This window comes from Callorhinus ursinus, unplaced genomic scaffold, assembly GCF_003265705.2.
Source record: "Callorhinus ursinus isolate GAN/ISIS: 27379988/994484 unplaced genomic scaffold, GSC_fseal_2.0 scaffold34, whole genome shotgun sequence".
Taxonomy (NCBI): domain Eukaryota; kingdom Metazoa; phylum Chordata; class Mammalia; order Carnivora; family Otariidae; genus Callorhinus; species Callorhinus ursinus.
This window is the reverse complement of record NW_027397096.1, coordinates 4,748,355-4,774,432: the sequence shown is the minus strand read 5'-3', so window position 1 is coordinate 4,774,432 and position 26,078 is coordinate 4,748,355. Positions and strand designations below refer to the sequence as shown.

General features: G+C 42.7%; 1 long non-coding RNA gene across 1 annotated transcript; it reads left to right on the top strand.

Annotated features, from left to right (window-relative positions):
- Positions 1-1,226: 1,226 nt before the first annotated feature.
- On the top strand, positions 1,227-25,181 carry LOC141370402 (uncharacterized). The gene is made up of 4 exons (XR_012374420.1): positions 1,227-1,380; positions 2,033-2,123; positions 19,801-19,860; positions 24,850-25,181. It is a non-coding gene; the product is annotated as an uncharacterized lncRNA (long non-coding RNA).
- Positions 25,182-26,078: the final 897 nt, after the last annotated feature.

Sequence of the window (26,078 nt, the reverse complement as noted above, 5' to 3'; positions counted from 1 at the left end):
TCACAGAAGAGTTTTCCAGATTCCAGGCCCAACCTTAATAGACAAGTAACAGCTACTAAGAGCCCCGCAGCATAGAGGATTTTAAGGAAAAAGTAGCTGCAGCCGCCCCGGGGCTCAGGATGCCTGGGGCATTATAAGAGCAATGACCTGTATTTACTGTTGTAGCCCACTCTAAGGCCAGCTCTCTGAGGATGGTTTCTGGGTCACCTAAGTAACTTGTTGGTTGGGGCAGTTAAAAGGTCAGGAGAGAGAAGGATAAAATAAATTGTTGAAATGACTTTGTGGGGGTGTTGGTGGCAGCCATGGCTCTCTCTGCCCCCCGGAAGCTCTAGAATTATGGAGGGCCCCGCAGAAGCCACTGTGTAAGTTGCCAAATGACCTCAGGGACCCTCCTCACGAAGGGAAAGGTGTGTGTATGGGTGGAGGGAGATCACACACTCTCTGTTTTACCAGAAGGGAAACGGGAGCATGCGGTTGATTGAGAGAGGTGGAGAAAATGAAGAGGAACACGGGCAACTTTGTGATTGCCACTTTGTTCCAGGCCCTTGTGTTGTCTACAATTCCATATTAATTGTTTTGTCGTGAGTACTTAACTCCTAGCTGGAGAGACCCCTTCTGGAAGCATCAGGATATCTGCCCTGGCGCGGCCACTTCTGCGAGGTTTTCTGGGCCTGGGTCTCCCTGCTGGGTATCATGTGACCTGGCCCAGTTGGCTGGACACCGTGGGCCCCTCTCCCTGGGGCAGCCGGTGGCCCTGGAGGCAGTGTGCTGGGCCCTCTGCCTCAGAGGATTTGAATGGGAGACTGAGGAGCAGTGGTTGATAGCAGGGTGGATGTCCAAAAGACCCCAAAGAGAGAAGAGAGGGCAGGGGGGCCGGGGGCTGAAGCCACAGTGAGCAGCACCCCGAGGTGCGGGAGTGCGGGGCGCATTGCCCCGGGCAGGAAGTGTGGAGACAGCCCAGGCCTGGGGCAGACCGAGCTTGGGGTGTGGAATTCCCCCCAGGCTGCATGTCGCCAGGCCCTGCAGTCCCGCCGCCCTGCTTCCTTATTGCCCAGGGAATTCTACAGTGAACTCTTATTCCCGGAACCTGTGGGAAGGGCTCGCCTTCTTCTGGCTCCCCAACAGAGCCCAGTGGGATACTGCTGCTGCTTTATTGAGGGAGTCTCGTGTTCCGTTGTAAATATGTAACAACGAGAGTAACCCTTTCACCTGCGATTGAGGAAGAAGGGGAGCTAGACTACGATAAGGTGTCACAGCGGAAAGTACCCTGACGCTGCATTTTCCCCAGGCGCTGAGGAAGCAGAACTTGGCCCAAATTCCCGTTGAAGGATGGGGATTAAGGAGGACATTTGTCTCTGCTGTGAGCACTGGGTGTTGGATGTAAGTGATGAATCGCTGAACTGTACTCCTGAAACCGATATTGCTCTGGACTGGGGCGCCTGGGTGGCTCGGGCGGTTGGGCGTCTGCCTTTGGCTCAGGTTATGATCTCCAGGTCCTTTGATTGAGCCCCGCATCAGGCTCCCTACTCAGCGGGGAGTCTGCTTCTCCCTCTGCACCACCCCCCCAACTTGTGCTCTTTTTCTCTCTCTCGCTCTCTCAAGTGAATAAATAAAAATCTTTAAAAAAAATATTGCACTGTACATTAACTACCTAGAATTTAAATAGAACTGTGAAAAGATAAATAAATACAAAAATAAATAAAACATATAATATTATTCAGTTTTTCTTGGTTTATAGAAACATCTATGCTACTGTGAAAATAAGTAATTTAGAATTAGGATCAAGGTGAGCATTTGCTTATTAAAAAAAAGAAAGAAAAAGAAAAGGCAATCTACCTTTCACAGACTCCCAGGGACCAGAGCAAACGGCCTGTTCTGGTGCACCCATCTGTCCCATGGGGAACTCGGAGACTCAGGCTTTCTCAACCCTGCAGTTGGGAAGGTCACGCGGTCCTTGAAATTACAGGGCATTTACCACCTGACCTGCTGGAAGCGTCAGCAAGTTTCTCCACTTCCGCTCCATTTTCTGCAGGGTAGTCTGTGTGGAAACTCTCTTCCTGTCTGTGGTCCCTCGGAGTGAGGAGTCCGGGTGTCAGGAGGGTGGGACAGGATTACCAGGGCAGGTAATTCCCCACAACGGTTGGATTTTGTTTTACTTTTTAGATTAGCATTGACTTCTTTTTCTTTGCGGGTACAGGTCTATGAGTTTTAAAGCTTGTGTACATCCCCATAACCATCACCACCATAACCTCCCCCCAGCCCCGGCAACCAATGATACCTTCTATGTCCCTATAGTTTTGCTTTTTCTAAACTGTCATATAAATGGAATCGTGCTCTGTGTGACATTTTGGGACTGATTTCTTTCCCCCACGAAAATGCCTTTGAGAACCATCCGTGTTGTTAGATATGGATAGTTTGTTCTGTTTTGTTGCTAAAGAGTAATCCACTATGTGGATGAATCACAGTCTATTCACCCATCGAAAGACATTTGAATGGGTTCCAGTCTTTGACAATTATGAGAAGGGCTGCTTTAAACATTTGTGTGCAGGTTTTTGGGGTGTAAGTTTAATTTCTCTGGGTTGAATAGCTAGGAGTAAAATTGCTAGGTCACGTGATAAGTATATGAGAAACCTCTAAACTGTTTTCCAGAATGGGTGTAGTATATCACATTTCCGCCAACAACGTGTGAGCTCTGTGGTTACTCCACATACTAGCCAGCACTTGGTATTGTCAGGTTTTTGTTTGTTTAGCCATTCTAACAGCTGCATGGAGGTATCTCATTGTGGTTTTGTATATCGCCTATTGACTCATGATGCTGAGTATCTTTCCATGCATTGATTTGCCATCTGTACATCTTTGGTGAAGTGTCTGTTCAAGTCTTTGGCTCATTTTTTAAATTTGTCATTTGTTTTCTTATTGTTGAGTTTGTGGATTCTTTATATGCCCTGGCTATGAATCCTTTGTTTGATATGTGATTTGCAAGTATGTTCTCCCAGTCTTTTCAGCCTCTTAAAAGTGCCTCTTGCAAAGTGTCAGATTTTATGTTACTGTTAACTAACACCTGTTTAATGTTAGATTTTTTTTTTTTTTAGTTTTGATTTATTTATTTGAGAGAAGAGAGAGAAAAAGACCATGAGTGGGAGGAGGAGCAGGAGAAAAGGGAGAAGCAGACTCCCCGCTGAGCAGGGAACCTGATGCGGGGCTCGATCCCAGGACCCTGGGACCATGACCTGAGCCGAAGGCAGACGCTTAACAACTGAGCCACCCAGGCACCCCTCAATTTTGATTAACTTAATCAGTTTTGTTTTTTATGGATCATTTAGCTGGGTTTTGAAGAACATATTCATTGAGCTGACAGGGGGAGAAAGGAAGTTCAAGGCAAGGGGCATAGCATGTGCAAAGATATAGAGGCCTGAAAAGTCAGGCTGGGGCTGGAATTCTAAGAAGTTCAGTATTGCTGAAGAGGAGCTTGGTGGGCAGGGGGTGGGGAGGAGTGACTGGACCTTACAAGGAACCAGATCACAAGGCTCTTGGGTGCTCTGCTGAGGAATGTGAACCCCTCATCATGTAGTTGTAAAGGAACGACCACATGATATGATAATACTGTGATTTTGGTTAACTTTTTCTTTTACTGTAAGAATTATATAGAATTTACTGTAGAAAAATATAGAGCAACAAAAACACAATGAAAATCCTCTGTAATCCTACCACCTAGAGGGTAGTTATACTATTAATATTTGGTAACACATACCCACACACATAATTTGTTTACAAAAATGAAATCATGGCAAACATACTGTTTTGTAACATGCTTTTTGTTTTTGCTTCACAATAAGACATGTGAATGAATACTCTTCCCATATCATTATTCTTTTCCATATCATGTCCAGAACAGGGTCCTGCTATCCCAGAACCCTGCTGGGAATGGGGTACATTACTCAGCATTAAGGACAGGGGGCAGGTAGAGGGAGACGGAAGGATGGGGAGGGACGGGGAGAAATGGGGAGGTTTCAACCCTCCTTCTCAGGAGACAAAGGGCTCTTCATGATTTAATTAAAATGCCCATCAAAGGCCTCAGGAGATAGGGATTAGTTGGGATGAAATAAAAATAGTTGGAGTGAACATATTAAAATTTAATTTCATTCTGGGGGCATCTATGAGGTTCTGTTAGAGAGACAATCCATCACTAAATTCCCATCTGTCCGGTGATATTGGGGGCATACCTGAAGATGCCCAAGTTCTGTTTTGAGAGGCCTGGAGGGCTCTCAGCAGCTGAACACATCTATCCTTTGTTTCTCAGGGAGAGGAGACCTATAGGAGTTGGGGAAGAAGGAAGGAAGGGAAGAACGATGGAGGAAAAGAGGGAGGGAGGGAGGAAGCTTTAGATTTAGAATTTGCCTAACCTAGGGGCAACCTAAAGCCTTGCATGGACAACTTCTCCTCCAGAGAACCCCATGACTCATTTCTTCTCCTCCTTGAAGACTTTGAGGCCAACCCTATCACCCTTACTTAAAATTACAGCCCTTCCTTCCCCTGGCCCTCCTGATCCCCCTTATCCTACAGGAATTATTGTCTGTTTTGTTCATGGATGTACACCCAGTGTCTAGCATAGTGCCTGCCTCAATAAAAATTTGTTGGGTGAATGTTTTGATTAATATGCAGAGAAAAAATTATTTGTTAATTGCAGTTGTTATCACTTTCCAAGGAGAGTGGACCTCAAGGATGGTCCTGGGTGAGTGAGCACCTGAAGGTGCTTTCTCCCCAGGCACAGCTGCCCCTGCAGACTCCCGGTACTCAGAAATAAACCACAGGTCAGGGAATGAAATACTTTCTAGCATCAATTCAAGAGGCCCTCATCCCTGTGTCCACCCCCCGGCTCTGTGCCTACCAGCCAAGTCTGAACCGCACATACTCCAGAAGTGGTGAGAAATAACAAGCACCCTTCTCCCCCATCCTTAGAGTATCAAAGCAATGTATATAAAAGTGGCTTTCTTGGGATGCCTGGATGGCTCTGTCAGTTAAGCACCTGCCTTCGGCTCAGGTCATGATCTTGGGGTCCTGGGATCGAGCCCCGCATTGGGTTCCCTGTTCAGCGGGGAGCCTGCTTCTCCCTCGCTCTCTGCCCCTCCTCACATTGCACTTAATGCTTTCTCTCTCTCAAATAAGTAAATAAATAAAATCTTTTAAAAAATTAAGTAAATAAATAAAAGTGGCTTTCTTGTCCCTTACTGCTGCCCGGGTTCACGTAGCCAGAGAGCAGGTCCTGGGGAGTGGCCAGGAAAGATCTGGACAGTGGTCATCTGTCTGGAACATATGAGTCCACAGTCTGACATCTGCAGAACCCGAGCCTGGGACACTCTTTCTCTTTCACTTACAGAAATAAATAGTTTGGGGTCTCAAAATATTCAGGAGTTTCCCTGGTTACTGCTGTTGTCGGTACTAACTTACTTAGTCGTTCATAGTTTGAAGGCTGTTTTCTCTCCAGAAGCAATAATTTGGCCCAGGCAATATGAACAGTAGTGAAAACATTTAAACATGCAAAACCAGGTTCTTTTTTTTCCAAGGGGAATTTCTTGGAAATCTCATTTTTCCAGCAACAGCTGAAAACTCTTGGCCTGGTGTGGCATCCTTCTAAGCACTATGGAGACAAGGAATTTCACACATAGAGAGAAGCAACCTCCTTTGCCTTTATGCCTTACCCACCTTAGAGTTGCCCAGAGCATCTAAACCTCCCGCTATTTCATCTCTTCCTCCTGGGGCATAGTCTAGAGCCCCCCTCCTCAGCTCTGAACACACTACAGGTGTCCAGAACCCTTTTAAAGACTAGAGCCCAACCTTAAAAGCAGGCCTACTATGGTCTTTTCACTAAATGGTGCTGGAAAAATGGATTTCCTTATGGAATATTATGAACGTTGACCTCTACTTCACATCAAACTCAAAAATTAATTCTAAATGGATCACAGACCTAGCTGGGAAAGGTAAAAGCAACAAAGCATCTAGAAGAAAAGGTAAGAGAATATCTTCATGACCTTGGGGCAGGCAGAGATTGCTTAAACATAACACAAAAAAGCACTAACCAGAAAAGAAAAAAAGTTGATTAAGTTGGACCTCATTAAAATTAAAACCTTCTGTTCATCAAAAGACATTGTTAAGAAAGTAAAAGGGCAAGCCATAAACTGAAAGAAGATATCTCAGATGCTTCTATCTAACGAAGGATTCGTCTTCAAAATATATAACGAACTTCCACAAACCAACAAGAAAAAGACAAACAATTCAATTTTTAGGAATAGCAGACAATTTTTACTTCACAAAAGAAAATATCCAAGTGGCCAACAAGCATTTGAAAAGGTGCTCAACATCATGAGTCATCAAGGAAATGTCAGTTAAAATCCACAACACACCTATGAGCACGGCTGTAACTAAAAAAACTGGCAATACCAAGTGTTATCAAGGACGGGAAGAAACTTTCCTGGTGAGTGCAAATTGGTACAACCACATTGGAATACTGTTTGGCAGTATCTCCTAAAGCTATACATATGCCTACCTTATGATCTAACAATTCACTCCTTCCAAGCCACACAATGAGTCCCTATGTTCACCAAAACACATGGCAGCACGAATCATTGTATCCAAGAGTGGATCACCCAAGTGCCCATAACAGGAGGATGGATAACTAAATATACTGTGATATATTCACATAACGAAATTTTACACAGCTGGGGTCAACACACGTTGTACCCCTATTTTGCACATGTGTATCCCCCATGGCCGTGTTTGAGCTACAGTGGCGGAGCTGAGTAGTTATAGCAGAGAACGTGTGGTCTGCATAGCTGAAAATCTTTTATTTGGCCCTTTACAGAAACAGTTTACTGACTCCTTGCACACAGCACTGAAAAAGACTGAATCTCTACTACACACAAAAACATGGAGAAATCTCACAGACAAAATGCTGAGTAAAAGAAGCCAAACACAGAGTACACCCTGTATGATTCAATTTTAGGCAAAGTTCAAAAACAGGCAAAATTCATTTATGGTGATGGAAGTCAAAATAGTGGTTACTTCTGGGCAGGGAGGTTAGAGGAAGGGGGCACGAGGGAGCTCATGCTCTGTCTCTTGATGGGGGTGGTATTCCAGAGGTGTGTAATGCAAAAACCCATCAAGCTGCTCAATTCGATTTTGTGCACTTTACTGTGTATACCTTCTACTTCGATTTTTATTTTTATTTTATTTTTTTAGAGAGAGAGAGTGCACGTGTGTGAGCAGGGGTGGGGGAGGGGTAGAGGGAGAGAATTTTTTTAAGATTTTACCTGTTTATTTGAGAGAGAGAGAGAGAGAGCGTGAGAGAGCACACAAGAAGTGGGGAGGGGTAGGGGGGGAGAGAGAAACGGACTCCCTGCTAGCTCTATTCTAGGACCCCAAGATCATGACCTGAGCTGAAATCAGGAGTCGGAGGCTCAACCAACTGAGCTACCCAGGCGCCCCTCTACCTCAGTTTTTAAAAGGGAAAAAATGCTGGCCTCCAAATAGGATCTGCCACGGGCAAAGCACAGTGGGGGTATTTCTTCTTTCATCCCAGAGATTGGAGTTGGCCATGGAGTGGCCACACCATGGCCCCTTTCTGAATGGGGCATGCCAAGAAGAGGGCATTTTCCCCCACAGGCTGCCATGCTTAGTACAACTTGCTCCCATCAACCTGGCTCCAAATACCTGGATCCAACTGATGGTCCCAAAGGCAGCCTTCACACCTAGCCTTAAATTTCAGTACACCTATGAATCACCTGGGAGCTTGCTAGTGATGCCGATTCCTGACCGCTCCTCCCCCAATTTCCAGTTCTTCTGGGTCCTGGATGGCATTGTCAACAAGCCCTGCTGGTGAATCCAATGCAGAAGACCTAGAGACCACACTCCAAGAGATGGAGGAGAGGATGTGAAAGGGAAGGCAAGAGAGCTAAATGGCTCTGGCCGAGACAGGGAAGGAGAGCCTGAGGGGAGGATGCAGCCGAAGAGGCAGTGAATGAGGCTGAGGGAGCAGGGAGATGAGGCGATGAGCATGGGAAAGGGGGCTTGCGGGTCTTCGTGAAGTGTGTAATGGAAAGCCTCTTCCCCATCTCTCCACCAATGTGGTGTAAAGTGCCCCTTTTTTAATAATAAATATGCTGTGATGTGTGTTCAAGTGTTGAGCTCAGCTTTCCAGGATGAGAAAAGAGGCTGTCCACAGAGACTCAGTCACATCAGGTTTGATAACCATACTGGAACATGTTTATCGCCCTCTTTCCAGCACTAGGGTCAGTCATTCTTGTTACTCTCTGGTTTCCTTCATAAAGTCCAGGATTAAAGCTGCTTCTCCCCGCATCAGGTAGGTATCTGCGTAAGCGTGTATGACAGTCTACCTGACTGTCACAGGCAAGACCAGACGCTATGGCCAGAAGAGTCAGCATTAAGTAGAGGACATGACATGAAGTGATGGAAGTCCTCTGCAGCTGTTACAGAGAACTAAACAGGTCTTCAAATACTGGCATATAATAACCTCCAAGGTAGATTTTTAAGGGTAAAAAGCAAGATGTAATAGTATCACATGACTTGTGAGAAGCCAATGGGGGAGTGATACATCTGTATATACTTTTATGCGTGAAATATCTCAGGAAGAACTACAGGAAACTGGCATAATAGTTGCCCCTGGAAGGGGCACCTGAGTGTGGGAGACAAGCAAGGTTGAGAGGGAGACCATTTTTATTCTAGACTCTTCGGTACAGTTTGAATTTTTTTTTAACCCGGCATAAACTTTATTCATTAAAAATTTTGAAATTGAGAAAGGAAAGAAGGAAGAAAGACAGAGGGAGGGAAGGGAGGAAGGAATAGAGTTTTACTAGGCAGACATTGGTTCTCTAAAAGCCAGAGTTCAGAGCTATCCCAGAGCAAGAAGCAAGTACAGGCCCTAGAAGGTTCCTGCTGGCTACACCATGATGCTCGCAGGCAACAAGCCAAGTCTGTTCACCATCCCTGGGGCTGCCTCCTCCACTGCTTCACTCACAGGCTGTGGTAAGAATGAGTTGTCTTGAGGTCGTGCCCACACCCTGGGTGGAAACACCATGCTGTGCCAACATGGAATTTCCAGCAGCTCCTCCAGCACGGTGTAGCAGCTCAGGGGACTCGAAGGCAGAAGCAGGAAGGCTGGAGAGCAGATGGAGCAGAAGCTTGGCAAACACACTAAGGGCTGTAAAAGGGCCTCCTGGTCACTGTCAGAGAGGGAGAGCTCAGAGGCAGGATGGAGCAGTGGTTACAGCTGGAGACCTAGGCTATTGGGATCAAATCCTGGCTTTTCCACTTAGAGACTTTGAGACTCTCCGAAGCATCATTTCTTACATGTACAAGACAGAATCTACCGTCTAGGGTATAGTGAGAATTAAATGAATTGATGTATATAGTATTTAAGTGATGCTTGGCACAGAACAAACACCTAGCAGATGTTAGCTATTATGGCTCTTGTATCTTATTTGAATTCTAATAGTACTCTGTAAGGCAGGAAGAGATTATTGGCCTATTTAACGTTGATACGCCAAAATTTAGATAAATAGATTTCATAAGGGTTAGACAGTGGCATCACTGATACCAACCTATGCGCCCATCACTAGATCAAGATATAATACTTCCAGCTCCCCAAAGGCTTCTTCATGCCCCTTTCTTGTCAATCTCCTGCTTCAGAAACCACTATTCTGATTAGTTTTGCCTAGTCTTGAACTTCGTGTAAGCGGAATGATACGGAATGAATTCTTTTATTTCTGACTTTCTTTGTTCATTGTTGTATCTATGAGATTCACTGTATTGCTGAATGTAGCAGTAATTCATTCCTTTTCATTGCTATGTGAATTTATTTGATAGAATTTTGGGTTTTGCGGGTATTTTGTTGCTACTCTTTGTTATAATATCAACAAAAGTACTTACTGTTAATATCCAATTCAATGGTAAAATATTGAACACTTTTGTTCTGAGTTTGAGAACAAGACAAAAATGTCCACTATCCCCACTTATATTCAACACTTTACCAGAAGTGCTAGCCAATGCAGTAAGTCAAGAAAAAGAAACAAAAGAGGATTGGAAAGACAGCTGTAAAGCTGTCATTTTTTGCAGATTGCATGATTACGTATGACAAGTCAAAAAATCCATTACTGGAATTAACAAGTGAGTTTAGCAAAGTTGCCAGCTACAAGGTCAATATAAAACATCAATTTTATTTCTGTATATTAGCAGCATTGAAAAATAAGATTTTAAAAATATCACTTACCAACAGTGTGTGTGTGTGTGTGTGTGTGTGTGTGTGTGTGTGTGTCTATACATATGTCTGTGTGTGTATATGAGAGAGGAGGGGGAATGATAAAGCAAATGTAATAAAAATGTTACCATTTAGGGAATCTGGAAGAAGAGTACATAGGATTCCTCATGCTAACTTTGCAAAATTTCTTTAGGTCTGAAATGATTTTAAAATAAAAAGTCTCAAAATGCATTTGCAATAGTATCAAAAAACATCAGATACCTAGGAATAAATCTATTAAAGGACACAGAAGAGCTACACTAACATCATAAAACATTGCTGAGAGAAATTAAAGAAGACATAAGTAACTGGAGAGAGATACCATATTCATGCATTGGAAAATTCAATACTGCAAGACAGCATTGACCTAAAAATTCAATGCAATTTCAGTTAAAATCCCAGTAGGATTTTAAAAATACAGATATACAAAGAACCTAGAATAGCTAAGACTGGGGGTTGGGAAACTGTAAAGGACCAGATAGTAAATACTTCAGACTTATAGACCATTCAATCTTTGTCACAACTACTCATTTTTATGTTTGTAACACAAAAGCAACCATAGACAATACACAGACAAATGGGTATGGCTGTGTTCCAATAAAGATTTATTTACAAAAACAGGCAGTGGGCCAAATTTGTCCTGTGAGTCATAGTTTGCTGACCTCTGGCCAAGACAATCGTGAAGAAGAAAAGAAAGTTGGAAACTGACTTTACCGGATATCAAAACTTACTAACTATAAAGCTAAATGTGGCGTATGACTAAAGTGGACTTTGGCTCCAGTCAGACTCAGTTTGTGTGATATAATCTCTCTAAATGTCAGTTTCTAAAGTGTCAAGAATATAATAGTAATAAAATGTACCCCCTTTCTTCCCCTTAAGTGGTTAACATCAACAGAGAGAAAGTTCTCTCTAATGGGAAACTACCCAGCTCTGTGTATGACCTTACCCTCTTCAACATTTTTAGTAAAGACTCCAGTAAAGACATAACACCTGCTTATATTGACCCAAACCTGAGAAGAATGTCTATGTTAGGAAAGAAAATTGAGGTTCATAGAGACTTGGATAAGGATGAAAGAATCAAGGAAAACCAACCAAAAACAAGTTGAATGTTGGAAAAAGTACAATCTGGTGGATAAATTGTGAAGCCTAACTTCGATTCAGAGAGATTAAAAGAGAGTTATACACCAAAGTGTGCCTAATGCTATTATTTATAACAGATAGTGAAGACAACTGAAATGTCCAACAATAGCAAAATGGTTCAATAAATTATAAAATGGAATATTAAGTTACAATAAACTCTAAATGAAGGAATTTTATATAGCCATTATGATCCTATATAGTCTCTTTATGAAGTGAGGGTTTGAAGAATATGTAATATCATAAAATATATGATCTGGGGACACCTGGGTGGCTCAGTTGGTTAAGTGTCTGACTCTTGATCTCGGCTCAGGTCTTGATCTTAGAGTCATGAATTTAAGCCCCACATTGGGCTCTATGCTGGGCATGCAGCCTACTTTAAAATATATATATATATATTTTTTAATCTGAATTTTGTTTTCTTTTGTTTTTTTTTTTTAAGATTTCCCTTATTTGACAGAGAGAGAGAGCACAAGCAGGGGAACAGCAGAGGGAGAGGGAGAAGAAGGCTCCCAAAGGGAGCCCGACTTGGGCTCGATCTCAGGATGCTGGGATCATGATCTAAGCCGCTTAACTGACTGAGTCACCCGGGCGCCCCAAACTGAATTTTGTTTTAAAAAAGTTAAAACAGGGGCACCTGGGTGGCTCGGTCGTTAAGCGTCTGCCTTCGGCTCAGGTCATGATCCCAGGGTCCTGGGATCGAGTCCCGCATCAGGCTCCCTGCTCAGCGGGAAGCCTGCTTCTCCCTCTCCCACTCCCCTGCTTGTGTTCCCTCTCTCGCTGTGTCTCTATCAAATAAATAAATAAATAAAAATCTAAAATAAAAAGTTAAAACACACAAATAGAAAGAAAGTAGACTGAACACTAAACATTTTAATGGTTGATTTGCTTTCTTTTTACCTTTCTACATTTTCCCAAATCTCTCTCTTTTATAATCAAGTTGGGGAAATGGCAATAAACACTCTTTTAACATATTCTTGGATATTTTTGCTGCTCATAAGCCCAGGATGAGTCAACAGTGAGATAGACACATCTGCCAAAAAAACTAACACAACTCTCAGCTACGTGAAGAGAGCAGAGTGTTCTGTAAATAAGAGGTGACAACTTTCGGTCTGCAGATGGCTCATCCTCATATGGAGCCTCGTGTCCAGGTCAGGAAACCACCTTTTTAAAGAACATTGGGACACTGGGGCATGTCCCAAGAAGAATGACCAAGGTCATGAGGAAGATTTATACCATGTATATTTATTCACTTAGAAGTTCATCAGTTCAACCTCCTAGGCACTGTGGGTGAAATGGAAGAGTTGTATCAAAAGATGGCTGATGAGGGGCGCCTGGGTAGCTCAGTTGTTAAGCGTCTGCCTTTGGCTCAGGTCATGATCCCAGGGTCCTGGGATTGAGCCCCGCATCAGGCTCCCCACTCGGCGGGAAGCCTGCTTCTCCCTCCCCCACTCCTCCTGCTTGTGTTCCCTCTCTTGCTGTGTCTCTCTCTGTCAAATAAATAAATAAAAAATCTTTAAAAAAAAAAAAAAGATGGTTGATGAATCTAAGGATCCTTATGGGGGCCATGATGGCTGTGTACAACATTTAAAGACCTGTTGTGTAGAAAAGGGACCCGGAGATATCAAGACATCCCAGGAAGGCATAAATAGTCAAATGATTTTCTACGAGGATGCCAAGACCATTCAATGGGGAAAGGACAGTCTCTTCAACACATGGTGTTGGTAAAACTGAATATTCCTATGCAAAAAATTGAAGTTGGCTCTTACTTTACACCATATTTAAAAATTGACTAAAAATGGACCAAAGAACTAAAACTACAAAATTCTTAGAAGAAAAGATAAGGGGATAGCTCCATGACATTGCCTTTGACAATAATTTTTGTTTTGTTTTTTGGTTTTTTTTTAAGATTTTATTTATTTATTTGACACAGAGCAAGAGAGAGAGAGCATGAGCAGGAACACAAGCAGGGGGAGCAAGAGAGGGAGAAGCAGGCCTCAAGCAGGGAGCCCGATGCAGGGCTTGATCCCAGGACCCTGGGATCATGACCTGAGCCGAAGGCAGACACTTAATGACTGAGCCACACAGGCGCCCCTGACAATAATTTTTGGAAATGACAGCAAAAGCACAAGCAGCAAAAGAATAAAGAGATAAATTGGAATTCATCAAAATTAAAAAATTTTGTGCACTGAAGGACTCTATCAACCAAAGTGAAAGGCAACCTATGGAATGGGAGAAAATATTTGCAAATCCTATATCTGATCTTTATGGAGATAGATAGATAGATAATATGGGTACCTGCACCTCCTAATCTTTCCTGTACAATTATAAAAGATTAGTATCCAGAATATATATAACTCCAATAACTCAACAACAAAAAACACACAACCCAATTTTATTTTGTTTTGTTTTATTTTTTAAAAGATTTTATTTATTTATTTGAGAGGGAGTGTGTGAGCACAAGTGGGCGGAGGAGCAGAGGGAGAGGGAGAAGCAGGCTCCCCACTGAGCAGGAAGCTTGCGGTGGGGTTCGATCCCAGGACCCTGAGATCATGACCTGAACTGAAGGCAGATATTTAACCAACTGAGCCACCTAGGCGCCCCCACACAACTCAATTTTAAAGATTTTATTTATTTATTTTATTTTGGAGAAAGAGAAAGAGAGAGCAGGAGCAGGGGGAGAGGGAGAGAATCCTCAAGCAGACTCCCTGCTGAGCGCAGAGCCCAACACAGGGCCCAAGGCAGGGCCCGATCTCATGGCCCTGAGATCATGACCTGAGCCGAAACCGAGTTGGAAGCTCAACCGACTAAGCCACCAGGCGCCCCCACACAACCCACTTGTAAAGCAAAGGACTTGAATTTAAATTTCTCCAAAGAAGATATACAATGGCCAATAAGCACATGAAAATATGCTCAATATCATGAATCATTAGAGAAATGCAAATCAAAACCACAAAGAAATACCATTACACACCCGTTAGGATGATGGGTATTACAAACAAATGAACAGAAAATAGTAACTGTTGGTGAGGATGTGGAGAAATGAGAACCTTTGCATATTGCTGGTGGAAATGCAGAACAGTGCAGCCACTGTGGAAAAGAGCATGACAGTGTCTCGAAAAGTTAAACATAGAATTCCCAGATGGGGCGCCTGGGTGGCTCAGTCATTAAGCGTCTGCCTCCGGCTCAGGTCATGATCTCAGGGTCCTGGGATCGGACCCCGCGTCGGGCTCCCTGCTCAGCGGGAAGCCTGCTTCTCCCTCTCCCACTCCCCCTGCTTGTGCTCCCTCTCGCTGTCTCTCTCTCTGTCAAATAAATAAATAAATAAATCTTAAAAAAAAAAAATGGAATTCCCAGATGATCCAGCAAGTCTACTTCTGGGTATATACCCCAAAACATTGAAAGCAGAGTTGAACTTATTCACAAGTACATATGGACTGATGAATAGATAAAATGTGGCATATACTTATAATGGACTATTATTCAATCTTTAAAAGGAAGGAAATTCTGATTCGTGCTTACAACATGGATGAACCTCGAAGATATTAGGCTAAGTGCAATAAGCCAGTAGCAAAAGGACAAATATTGTATGATTTCACTTATATGGGGTACTTAGAGTAGTCAGATTCATAGAGACAGAGAGTAGAATAGTGGTTGCTGGAGTAAGGGGGAGGAGGAATCAGGGGTCGCTGTTTAATGGGCACAGAGTTTCAGTTTAGGAAAATGAAAAGTTCTGAAGATGTATGTTGGTGATGAATGCACAGCAATGTGTATGTACTTAATGTCACTGAAATGTACACTTAGTCATGGCTTTTAAAATGGTTAATTTGTTATGTATAGGTTACCGTAATTTCAAAAACAAAATTTAAATTAAAAAAAATCATAGAGACAGACAGTAGAACAGTGATTATCAGAAGCAAGGAGAAGAGATGGATGGGGAGTTATTATTTAGTGGGTACAGAGCTTCAGTTTGAGATGATGAAAAAATTCTTTTTTTTTTTAAGATTTTATTTATTTATTTCACAGAAAGATAGCGAGAGCAGGAACACAAGCAGGGGGAGTGGGAGAGGGAGAAGCAGGCTTCCTGCCGAGCAGGGAGCCCGATGTGGGGGCTCCATCCCAGGACCCTGGGATCATGACCCAGGCCAAAGGCAGACGCTTAAAGACTGAGCCACCCAGGCGCCCCCAAGATGATGAAAAAATTCTAGAGAGGGTTAGTGGTGATGGTTACACAACAGTAAAATGTACTTCATGCCACTGAATTGTATACTTAAAAATGGCTAAAATGGTAAATTTTATGTTGTGTACATTTTATCCCAATAAAAAAGTTTTTAGGCAACTGATGAATCACTGAATTCTACCTCTGAAACTAATAATACAGTATGTGTTAAATTGAATTTAAATTTAAAAAAAAATTGTTTTTCAGAGGAAGGGCAATGTGCATGAGTGGAGGGGGAGGGGCAGAGGGAGAGGGAGAGAGAGAATCCTAAGCAGGCTCCACACCCAGCATGGAGCCTCACACTGGGCTCAATCTCACAACCCTGAGATCATGACCTGAGCCAAAACCAAGAGTCAGACACTTAACTGACTGAGCCACCCAGGCACCCCTCACAATAAAAATTTTTAATGTGTTACTATTTTTAATCTATTATATTGGCAGATATTTATTTAAAATATATTACAGAACCCACTGTAAGTGACAGCAGAAAAGCAACATTCTCACATGCCACTGTGGGTATGTAAAACCATACAACTTTCCTGGAGAGCAATTTGGTAGTATGTATCAAATGCCTTAAAAATGTCCATATACTGGGTGCTTCAGTGGCTCAGTCAGTTAAGTGTCTGACTCCTGATTTCGGCTCAGGTCATGATCTCAGGGTTGTGGGATTGAGTCCTGCATCAGGCTCTGCACTCAGGGAGGAGTCTGCTTAAGATTCTTTCTCTCCCTCTTTCTCTGTTCCTCCCCCCACCAAATGGCTCATGCACATGAGTGCTCTCTCTTTCTCTTAAAAACAAGCAAACAAACAAAAAATGTCTATACACTTAGAGCTAACTTGAAGGTATTCTCATTGGCCAAAGATGGGACAATTTGAGCATCAGAAAGAACTATTGCAATGAATTGAAACTCTTTCAATATTTTTTATAAATCCTTGAGTGGATAATGATACTTAAAAAAAATTCATTCATTATGTTAGAGGTTGAAGCAACAACAATAATGAGCAACAACTCATTATTCTGCTACCTGATCAAGATTATCAAGCAGTTATCTTGCTTTTCTGGTAGGAAATGTATACAGGACAACCAAATAACTTATAAGGAAGAATACAAATAATCAGAGATAATAAATGCAAAAGGAATGTTATAATTAGAAAATCATCATTTTGTAACTCCAATGAAATAATGGATCTAAGCAATAATCATCAATCTCCATTTAAATCATCAAGTGGAAGGTTGATGAAAACTTGATAGCAGGGGCGCCTGGGTAGCTCAGTCATTAAGTGTCTGCCTTTGGCTCAGGTCATGATCCCAGGGTCCTGGGTTCGAGCCCCACATGGGGCTCCCTGCTCCGCGGGAAGCCTGCTGCTCCCTCTCCCACTCCCCCTGCTTGTGTTCCCTCTCTTGCTGTGTCTCTCTCTGTTAAATAAATAAATAAAATCTTTAAGAAAAAAAAAAGAAAATCTTGATAGCAGATGAAACATGCTGATATCACCTGAATCCAATGATTTCTCTTAACATAAATTAAAGTGAAGCCATAGACATTATGTTCTTTCTGATTTGATGCAACAGATAATAGGAAGAACTGCCTATGAAGTATTCTTGAAAAAAAGAAAATTTAATATAATCAAGTCTCTAGAGATGATTATTAGTTTAAGGGAAATATTGGGGAATAAAGGAAACATATTAAATGCTACCACAAAGAACAATTAGCTAAATCCAGATTGTGGGAAGGTTTACAGGAGAAATGACGCAAATTCTTCAACAAATAAATGGTATGAAAATAAAGGAGTGTCACACCTGCCAGAATAGCTAAAACAAAAAAAGGCCTGGGAATACCAAGTGTGAGCAAGGACATGGAACAACAGGTCCTCATACGTTGCTGGTGGGAATAAAAATTGGTATAACTTTGGGAAACTGCCTGGCAGTATCTCTAAGGCTAAAAATATGACCTAGCAATTCCTATATATTTACCCAAAGAAATTAGTTTGTGCGAGAACAAAAATACACATACAAAAACGTTTATAGGAGATTTTATTCATAGTCAAACACTGGAACCAAGCCAAATGCCCATCAATAGGAAAATAAAGAAATAAATTCGTACAGTGGAATGCGACACAGCATAAAAAAAAAATGAAAATGACCTGCAGGTTTGCAAAACAACATAAATGAATCTCACGGATATGTTGAATGAAAGAAATCAGACACAAGAGAGTACATACTATATGATTCCATTTATATGAAGCTCAAAAACAGGCAAAACTCACTGGTGACGTTAGAACGCAGAATAGTGGTTACCTCTGGAGGAGGGAACAGACAGGGAAAGGGCACAAAGGAATCTATGGGTAAGTCTTGTCATTCCTTGTGGAAATATTCCATGTCTTAATCTGGGTGTTGGCTACATAGCTGTGTCTATATATAAAAAAATCATCACGCTGGACACTCAAAATTAGTGTACTTTATGCACTCTATTATTATGAATTTTTTTAAAACAGCATTTTTTAAAAGGTGGAGATATTTTAGAAATTTAGGATCCCGTGGTGCACTCGGTTGTGATATCTCTTTGAGACTCTTCCAATCCAAGACAGTTTTTCTGTCTTTCATGACCTTGACACTTTGGAAGAAGACTGCTCTGTTCTTCAATTTTAGTTTGTCTGATGTTTTCTCATGATTAGATTGAGGCAAGAATTTTGGGCAAGAATAGCACAGACATGCTGTTGTGTTCTCAGTATCTCTTACTCTCTCCCATTTATAATTGTCTTAAATATTTCCCTACGTACATTGAGAACCACATCATACTTAGTAATTTTGTATTCAACCATCAAACATAATTTGGAAAACTCAAAAGGAGAAGGAGACTATTGTATTTACCCATAGTTTTCTTCCTTCCTTTGTTCTTTCTTCCCTTCTGATGTTCTGAGATTCTTTCTTTTACCATTTCCCTTTTATTCCCCTAGAACTTCCTTTAGCCAGTTTTTAGGGTAGACAGATTCTGGAGGCAAACTCTCTTAGTTTTCCTTCCTCTGCAAATGTCTTGATTTATCGTTCATTCCTGAGAGATATTTTCTATGTCACTGGTATAGAAATCCGGGTTGACAGTTCTTTTCTTTTGGCCTCCGTGGCTTCTGCTGAGAAATATACTGTCATTCGAAGTGCTTTCTTCCTATAGGTAAGGTGTCATTTCTCTCTTGCTACCTTCAAGATTTTTTTCCTCTGGGTTAACTTTTTAGAAGTGTGAATATAATGTATCTTGGCATGGATTTCTTTAGGATTGTCTTGTTTTATTTTTTTTTTTCAGCTTCTTGAATCTACGTCTTTTGCCAAATTTAGGACATTTTTATCCATCATTTCTTCAAATTCATTTTAAGCTTCACTCTCTCCTCTCCTGGGACTCCAATGACATGAATGTTGTGTCTTTTGTTTGTTTCCTAGGTCCCTGTGGCTCTGTTGTTGTTTTGTGTTTTTTTTTTTTTTCCCCTTCAGTCTATTTCTCTCTGTTGCTCAGATTTGGGAATTTCTATTGTTCTAACTTCCAGTTCACTGATTCTTTCTTCCATAACCTCTATTCTTCTGTTAAGGCCATCAACTGAGTTTTAAATTTTTGGTTATTGTATTTTTCTGTTCTAAAATGTGTTTTATTCTTCTTTGATCTTTTGTTTCTTGGCTGAGATTTTACATTTTTTCATTTATTTCAAGCATGTTTGTCATTGCTTGTTCAAGCACTTTCATGATGGCTGCCTCAAAGTCCTTGCCAAATAATTCTAATATCCGTGTCACCTTGGAATGGTGTCTGTTAACTGTCCTTTTTTTTTTTTTTTTTTTTTAGAGAGGGAGAGAGAGCATGCAAACTGGGGGTAGGGACAGAGGGAGAGAGAGAAAGAGAATCTCAAGCAGACTCCCCACTGAGCATGGTGCCCCAACACGGGGCTCAATCTTATGACTCTGAGGCCATGACCTGAGCCGAAATCAAGAGTCAGACACCTAATCAACTGAGCCACCCAGGCACCTCTCTGTTAACCATCTTTTCTCATTCAAGTTGATATTCCTGGTTCATGGTGTGATAAGTGAGTTACAGTTGAATTCCAGACATTTTGGATATTATATTATGAAATTCTGAATTTTATTTAAATCTGTTTTAGCAGGTCTTCTCTGAGACAGCATCCAGCAGCAAAAAGAAGACCCTGCCTCATTGCTTCCAGGTGAGGGTAAAAATCCAGTTTCCTCACTTAGCTTCCACTGACACTCTGGGAGGAAGAGACAAGAGTGCCTTTTACTGCTCACTCTGTGGTTTCCACTGACATCATGGTGGGGAAGTGTTGTTATCACCGGTGGTAGTGAAAGCTTTGACTCTCCACTAGGCTTTCTCTGACACTACCTCAGTGGAGAGAGGGGAGGGAGCCTCCCTACAGACACCAAATGTGGGGCTCTAAACTCCCCATTCAGCCTTTGAAGATGGAAGTAGAAGTGGGGCCACAGTTCTTTCTGTGGTACTGTCTGGAGTAGAGCAGTTATTTTCTAAAAGTTTTCTGTTTTGCTAGGTTGTCCCTTTCCTTGTACTTTGGCTGGAGAGAGCAGACTTTTCTTAGGCCTTCCCCCCCCCGCCCCATGCTCAGTGGGTGTTTCTAGGCTGCTGCACCCAGGACACAGTCTGGGATATAGGAGGCAAAAAGAAAATCCTAGAGTCCCAAGGTCCTTAGCTCGTCAGTCTAATTCTCTCTACCACTATGAGTCTTGTTATGTTTATTTTATATAGCATGTCCAGAATAGTTAGGTGTACTTAAAGTGGGAGGAATAGGGAAAAGTGTGTCTACTTCATCTTGTCTAGAAGTAGAAACCCAGCATCATAATAAAATTGTATAAATCTGTGTATTTCTAAAGCAACAAGAAGATGGATTTTGTTCCATAGATGATATTACCACTGAAGTAAACAAGAAAGGGCTTTATGGTTCCCAAGAATATTGTATTTAATAAAATATCCTGCTTTGAGGATATCTACTTTTAAGGATATTTCATTGGTCGGGAAAAATTAGGCGGTACATCAATTTTTAATTGAACTTTTAATTTTGAGATCATTGTAGATTCATGGACAGAAATAATACAGAAAGATCCCAGGTACCCTCTACCAGTTTCACCCCATGGTAAAAATCTTACAAAACTATAGTACAATACCACAACCAGGATAGTGACATTGACACAGTCAACATCAGATAGAACATTTAAATCATCATAGCGATCCTTCATGTTGCCCTTTTATCAGCCATGTTCATGTTCCCTCCTACCCCCATTCCCCTGTCCTTAACCCCTGCCAACCACTGATCTGTTCTCCATTTCTACAATTTTGTCATGCCAAGAGACTGTATGAATGGAATCACACTGTATTTAACCGTTTAGGATTGGTTTTTTTCACTCAGAATTATTCTCTGGAGATATATTCCAGTTGTTGGGTGTATCCATAGTTCATTCCTTTTTATTGCTGAGTAGTGTTCCTCGGTGTGGATATTCCACAGTTTGTTTGTTCCTTAACTCATCGAGGGACACCTGGATTGTTTCCAGTTTGGGCTATTACAAATAAAGCTGCAGTAAACATTTATGCATGCGTTTGTGTATGAATGTGAGTCTTCATTTACCGGGGACAAATACCCAAGGGTGCAATTGCTAGGTTTGGTAGCTGTATGTTTCATTTTTTAGGAAACTGCCAGACTGTTTTTTCAGGGTGGCTGTACCATTTACATCCCCACATCAATGTGTGGGTGATCTAATTTCTCAGCATCCTTTCCAGCATTTGAAGTTGTAAACAATTTTTAATCTAGCCATTCTGATAGGTGTGTAGTGATACTGCATTGCAGATTTAATTTGCATTTTCCTAATGGCTAGTGATATTGGACATTCTTTTTCATGTGTTCATTTGCCCAGTAAACATTCAGGGACATGTCCCTTCACGTCTTTTGTCCATTTTTGATTTGGATTTTTTCTTTTTTACGATTGAGTTTGAGAGTTCTTTTACATTCTAGATGTAAAAGAACTATCAGACACATCACTGGCAAATATTCTCTCCCAGTGTGTAGCTTGTCTTTTTGTCATTGTAAAAAAGTTTCAAAGCAAGTTTTTAATTTGATGAGATTCCATTTTTTCCTCTTATAGGATTGTGTTCTTGGTGTCTAGCTCTTTGCCTGGTGCTAGATCCCAAAGATATTCTCCTCCGTCTTTTTTTTTTTTTTCTAAAGGGTTTAGAGTTTTACATTTTACATTTAAGTCTGTGATTCATTTTGAGTTAAGTTTTGCATAAGATGCAAAGTTTAGAGGGAGGTTTATTTATTTATTTACTTTTCCTAAAGATGTCTAATTGCTCTAGCACCATTTGGTGAAAAGCTATCTTTTCTCCTTTTGCTCCTTTGTCAAAAGCCAGTTGGACTCATTTAAGCTTTTTATTTGCGTGCTCATCTATCCACCTGGTTTCACCAAGGTCTGAGGCAGCAGAGTCTTTCTTAAGGGGTTCTTTCTTAACTAAATAACTTCAAGATCAGTATTTTACAAGAAGCCTGGGATCCTTTCATGATACATACGGCCTTCGAAGTTCCCTTATCATATAAAGTGGATCAGGGAAGTCTCAGCAGGGAGCTGACCACGCTATAGGTGGAGGGTCGGACTAGAACAAGGGATAGCAGCTCAAGGGGTCCTGCCAAGGAGCCAGGGTAAAAAAAAATTGGGCCCAAATACAGAAAGAGGCCGGAGCTGAAGGGAGGGAAGCCCAGAAGCTGCAAGGCAAGAAGACAGTCCAGATCAAAGCAAGTAGGGGACCTGGGGAACTTTGGGAGCCAGAGAAGACCTGGGGGGCAGGGGGTAGTTGTTGTTTGTGCCCAGGCAGTAACTGAGCTAGGGAGCTCCTATGTGCCAATCAGGAAGAGGTCACCCCTTCCTCGGGGCACATGCGGCCGGCACCCTGGCTCGGCAGGTGAAACGAAGGTGAGGAAAGGGCCCTGGTGACTAAGACACTGGCTGTGCTGACCCCAGCCAGCACTGTCCCCCTGTGAGAGCCAGCCTCATAGGTGATGACACTGTCACAGAGGTTCCTGACCTGGGGCCCAGGCCTGGGTTTAAGTGGGCCTGGAATTTTATACAGCTATTGCATGGTGGCCTGAGATGCTGAGGTTTGTTTCTGTTTCCCCAAAACTGAGAACCGCGGGGACTAGTATACCACATAGCAAGGGCCATGAGCCACTGGCTTGGAAGGAAGTGGCCTTCCCACCAGGCCTGCCTAGAGATAACCCTTAGAAGCACCAGAGCCGCACCCCCTTCTCCCCACCACCCTGGTCTATACAAAGCTGGAGGGTTGTGGGAGTCTGGAAATGTCTCCTGGGAGAGGAGAGTGTTTGGGAAGTTATTCCATCCTTCCTCTGGGGGTGGAAGGGGAGAGTGGGACTTTTGACCGAGTTTCAACAGGGACAAGGGTCAATAAAAATCTGAGGGTATCTGCACAATGGGGAGACTGACACTTCATTGTTTATTTGGATGTCTGCAGAGCCACCAGGCAGCTCTGAGGCTCCTGGAGTCGTAGGGTCAAGAAAAGGCAAGGATCACTCCCTCCAATCCCAGGTTCCTGCCCAGTTCTCTCTGCAGACAGAGCTGGGGCTGTGGAGGGTAGGATGAGCTGGGAGGCTACAGGTCTGCTGGCAGCGAGGAGGCAAGTGGCGCTGGGCACAGAGGCATGAGCAACGGGTGCTTCCGGCTGGAAGACGGCCTGAAGATTCCAGATCTCAAGGGAGAGTCAAGGCCTGCCAAAGTCCCTTGACCTCATGGCCCACCAAGGGCGTGTGGTCTGCCCAGGCAGGAAAAAGCACTTCATCACTGACGTTGTTTAGTGTTATCTGTGCATAATGATGGTAAATGCAAACTGACTTTTATCAGTCTAACGACTGCTTTTAAATTCTCTGTGGTGTCCTCACCACGCTCCCCGCCCTCCCCATATGTCACTTGATGCTGACAATGAGTCCCTACAAGCAGAGCCCTTAGGAGGCGCCTCCTCTGACTTGAACCAATCCAAAGATCAGTGAGGGAGTAACAGAGGGGGACCGAGGGGTGGAGCAAGAGCAGACATTCCTCACACGCACACCTCAGAAGGAAAAGAGCCTCCTGGTAGCCTGGGAGGAGGAGGGAAGCTTGGAACTGAGGACAAGATTGAAGGCTTTAAATGGACAGAACTTACATCGTTAATATTACGACTTGATAACTTACGCAAGACTGGTTTCTCTCCCAGCTTTCCTGAGGTGTAATTGACAAATACAACTATACATCTTTAAAGTGTACAAAATGAGACGTTTCAATAAATACAAGTGACTCAGATGTAATGGGGACAGACTGAGACATCCTTCAGGATGCTCGTCGAGAGAGGTGCACCTGCAGGAAAGAGGGTTGGGAGCAAACAGAAAAATAATACCATTCTTTTTGAGATTTTTTTAAAAATCTATTTGTCAGAAAGAGAGAGCACAAGCAGAAGGAGAGGCAGAGGGAGAAGCAGGCTCCCCACTGAGCAGGGAGCCCGATGCGGGACTTGATCCCAGGCTCCTGGGATCACGACCTGAGCCGAAGGCAGATGCTGAACCGACTGAGCCACCCAGGCGTCCCATACCGTTCTTTTTTAAAGAGTGAGTTGTAATTCCTCAAGTAAAGCAGCTATATTGGAATTTTTTTTCTGTGATAAAGCATATACACGTTTTTATGGGGAGAGGTTATATGCTTTCAACAGATTCTCAAAGGGTTCTGGGACCCAAAGAAGATTCAAGAGCATAAGGACCTCACCAGGCTGGCTACCGACCACCCAGACCGTTAACTCAAACCACTCTTTCTGATGACATTTTCTTAGTTCAGCAGACATCTTCCCAACACTATGTGATCTTGGACAAGTTACTAAACTTCTCTGTTCCTAAAGTCCCTGATTTGTAAATGAGGATAACAACCCCAACCACCTCAGAGGGCTCTTGTGAACATGAAATAAGTAAATGTATGGGAAATGCTTAGAACAGAAGCTGGTACATAATTATTGCTACATAAGAGATGGCTGTTATTACTAATATTTTTATTAATGTTATTTGTTGGACCTCTGGGGGAACCTAGAGAATGTCTGCACGGCTCCCTTATGACTGGCTCACTTAAGCGATGCCCATTTCTGAAGTGTTGTTTTTTTTTTCTAGAGCAAAGCCAATACTTAGAGCCAAAAACCGAGAAAAAAAAAATTAGCCAAAGAGCTGAATCACTTGTCTCACCCAGACAGGGGAAACCCCATGCCTGCCATGCTCAGAACTGATCCAGGTGCCTTAGAATGCACTGGTTTACTAAACTGGGGAAGCTGGAGAGCTCTCTTCCTGTCCTTTGACTTGACAGTGGCTTACTGTCCCTCCAGTAAGGGGACAGCCCAGCCCTGTTTCACAATGCCAACTCATGCCCTCTGCTGGTCATAAAACAGCACGCTGCCCTAGAGAGAAGACTTACGCATCATCCTTGCCATTCACTTTGCACCCTGGAAGGAACCTATGCCTCCCAAACGGCACAAAGTTGGAATCTGAGCTGATCTCACTGAGCCCTCTCCCAAGTGGAAACTTTTTCATTAAATGGGATGGAAGCAGGAGATGGAACTTATGCACTTAATCCTGTACCTACCTCCTGTGAGCTATGTTGGTTATTAATCCAGAGAAGCTGGAAGCCCCCTCCCGCCCCCCAAATGGCCTACAGGAGTGATATGGGTCACAGTGGTGCTGAACACTTGTACCTGCAATGCAGATATTGGCAGTAGGTTGTGAAAGAACTAGATGAGAGAAGACAAGAAAACTAGCTCATTGAATCTCTTGCAAATGTGCTTCCGAAAAGCTGCCTTTGTCTACAAAGTCAAACATTGGAACCAGGCCAGTTTGTCTGCTGGTTCACGAGGGAGAGCTCCGGGCAAGGATATTTGCCCTTGGGCAGGAACCACTCTTCCTACGGATGCCGACTCTGGCTTTCTGCCACCACCCCGGGAAGTCCACACTCCAGGTAGAAATGCCAAAATGGGCACATACTTCGGGAATTTCCAATAGCTGAAGCTCCTGCTCAGTCCACGAGGCCCGGGCCGTTCTTTGTGTCTCCTTTGGTCAAGACTCTCCTGGTTATTTCACTTTTTCTTTTGACACATCACAAGGGGGCAAATACAGTATTGCACAACCAGTGGGGGGGAAAAGGCATGGGAGTTTTCTGGTGGTTTGCTGAAGCTGGCTTGCTTGTATTACTTGTATTGGCTGTGTCTCTAAAGTCCATCTTTTTAGAAGTCAACTCATTATGAGCAACCACCTCACATCCCTGAACCAAAGTTAAAAATAAATGTGACATGGGATCAGGCTTTGATGCAGGAGCTTCAATATGAGTTAACCGCTCTCCTCAGAAGAGCCAT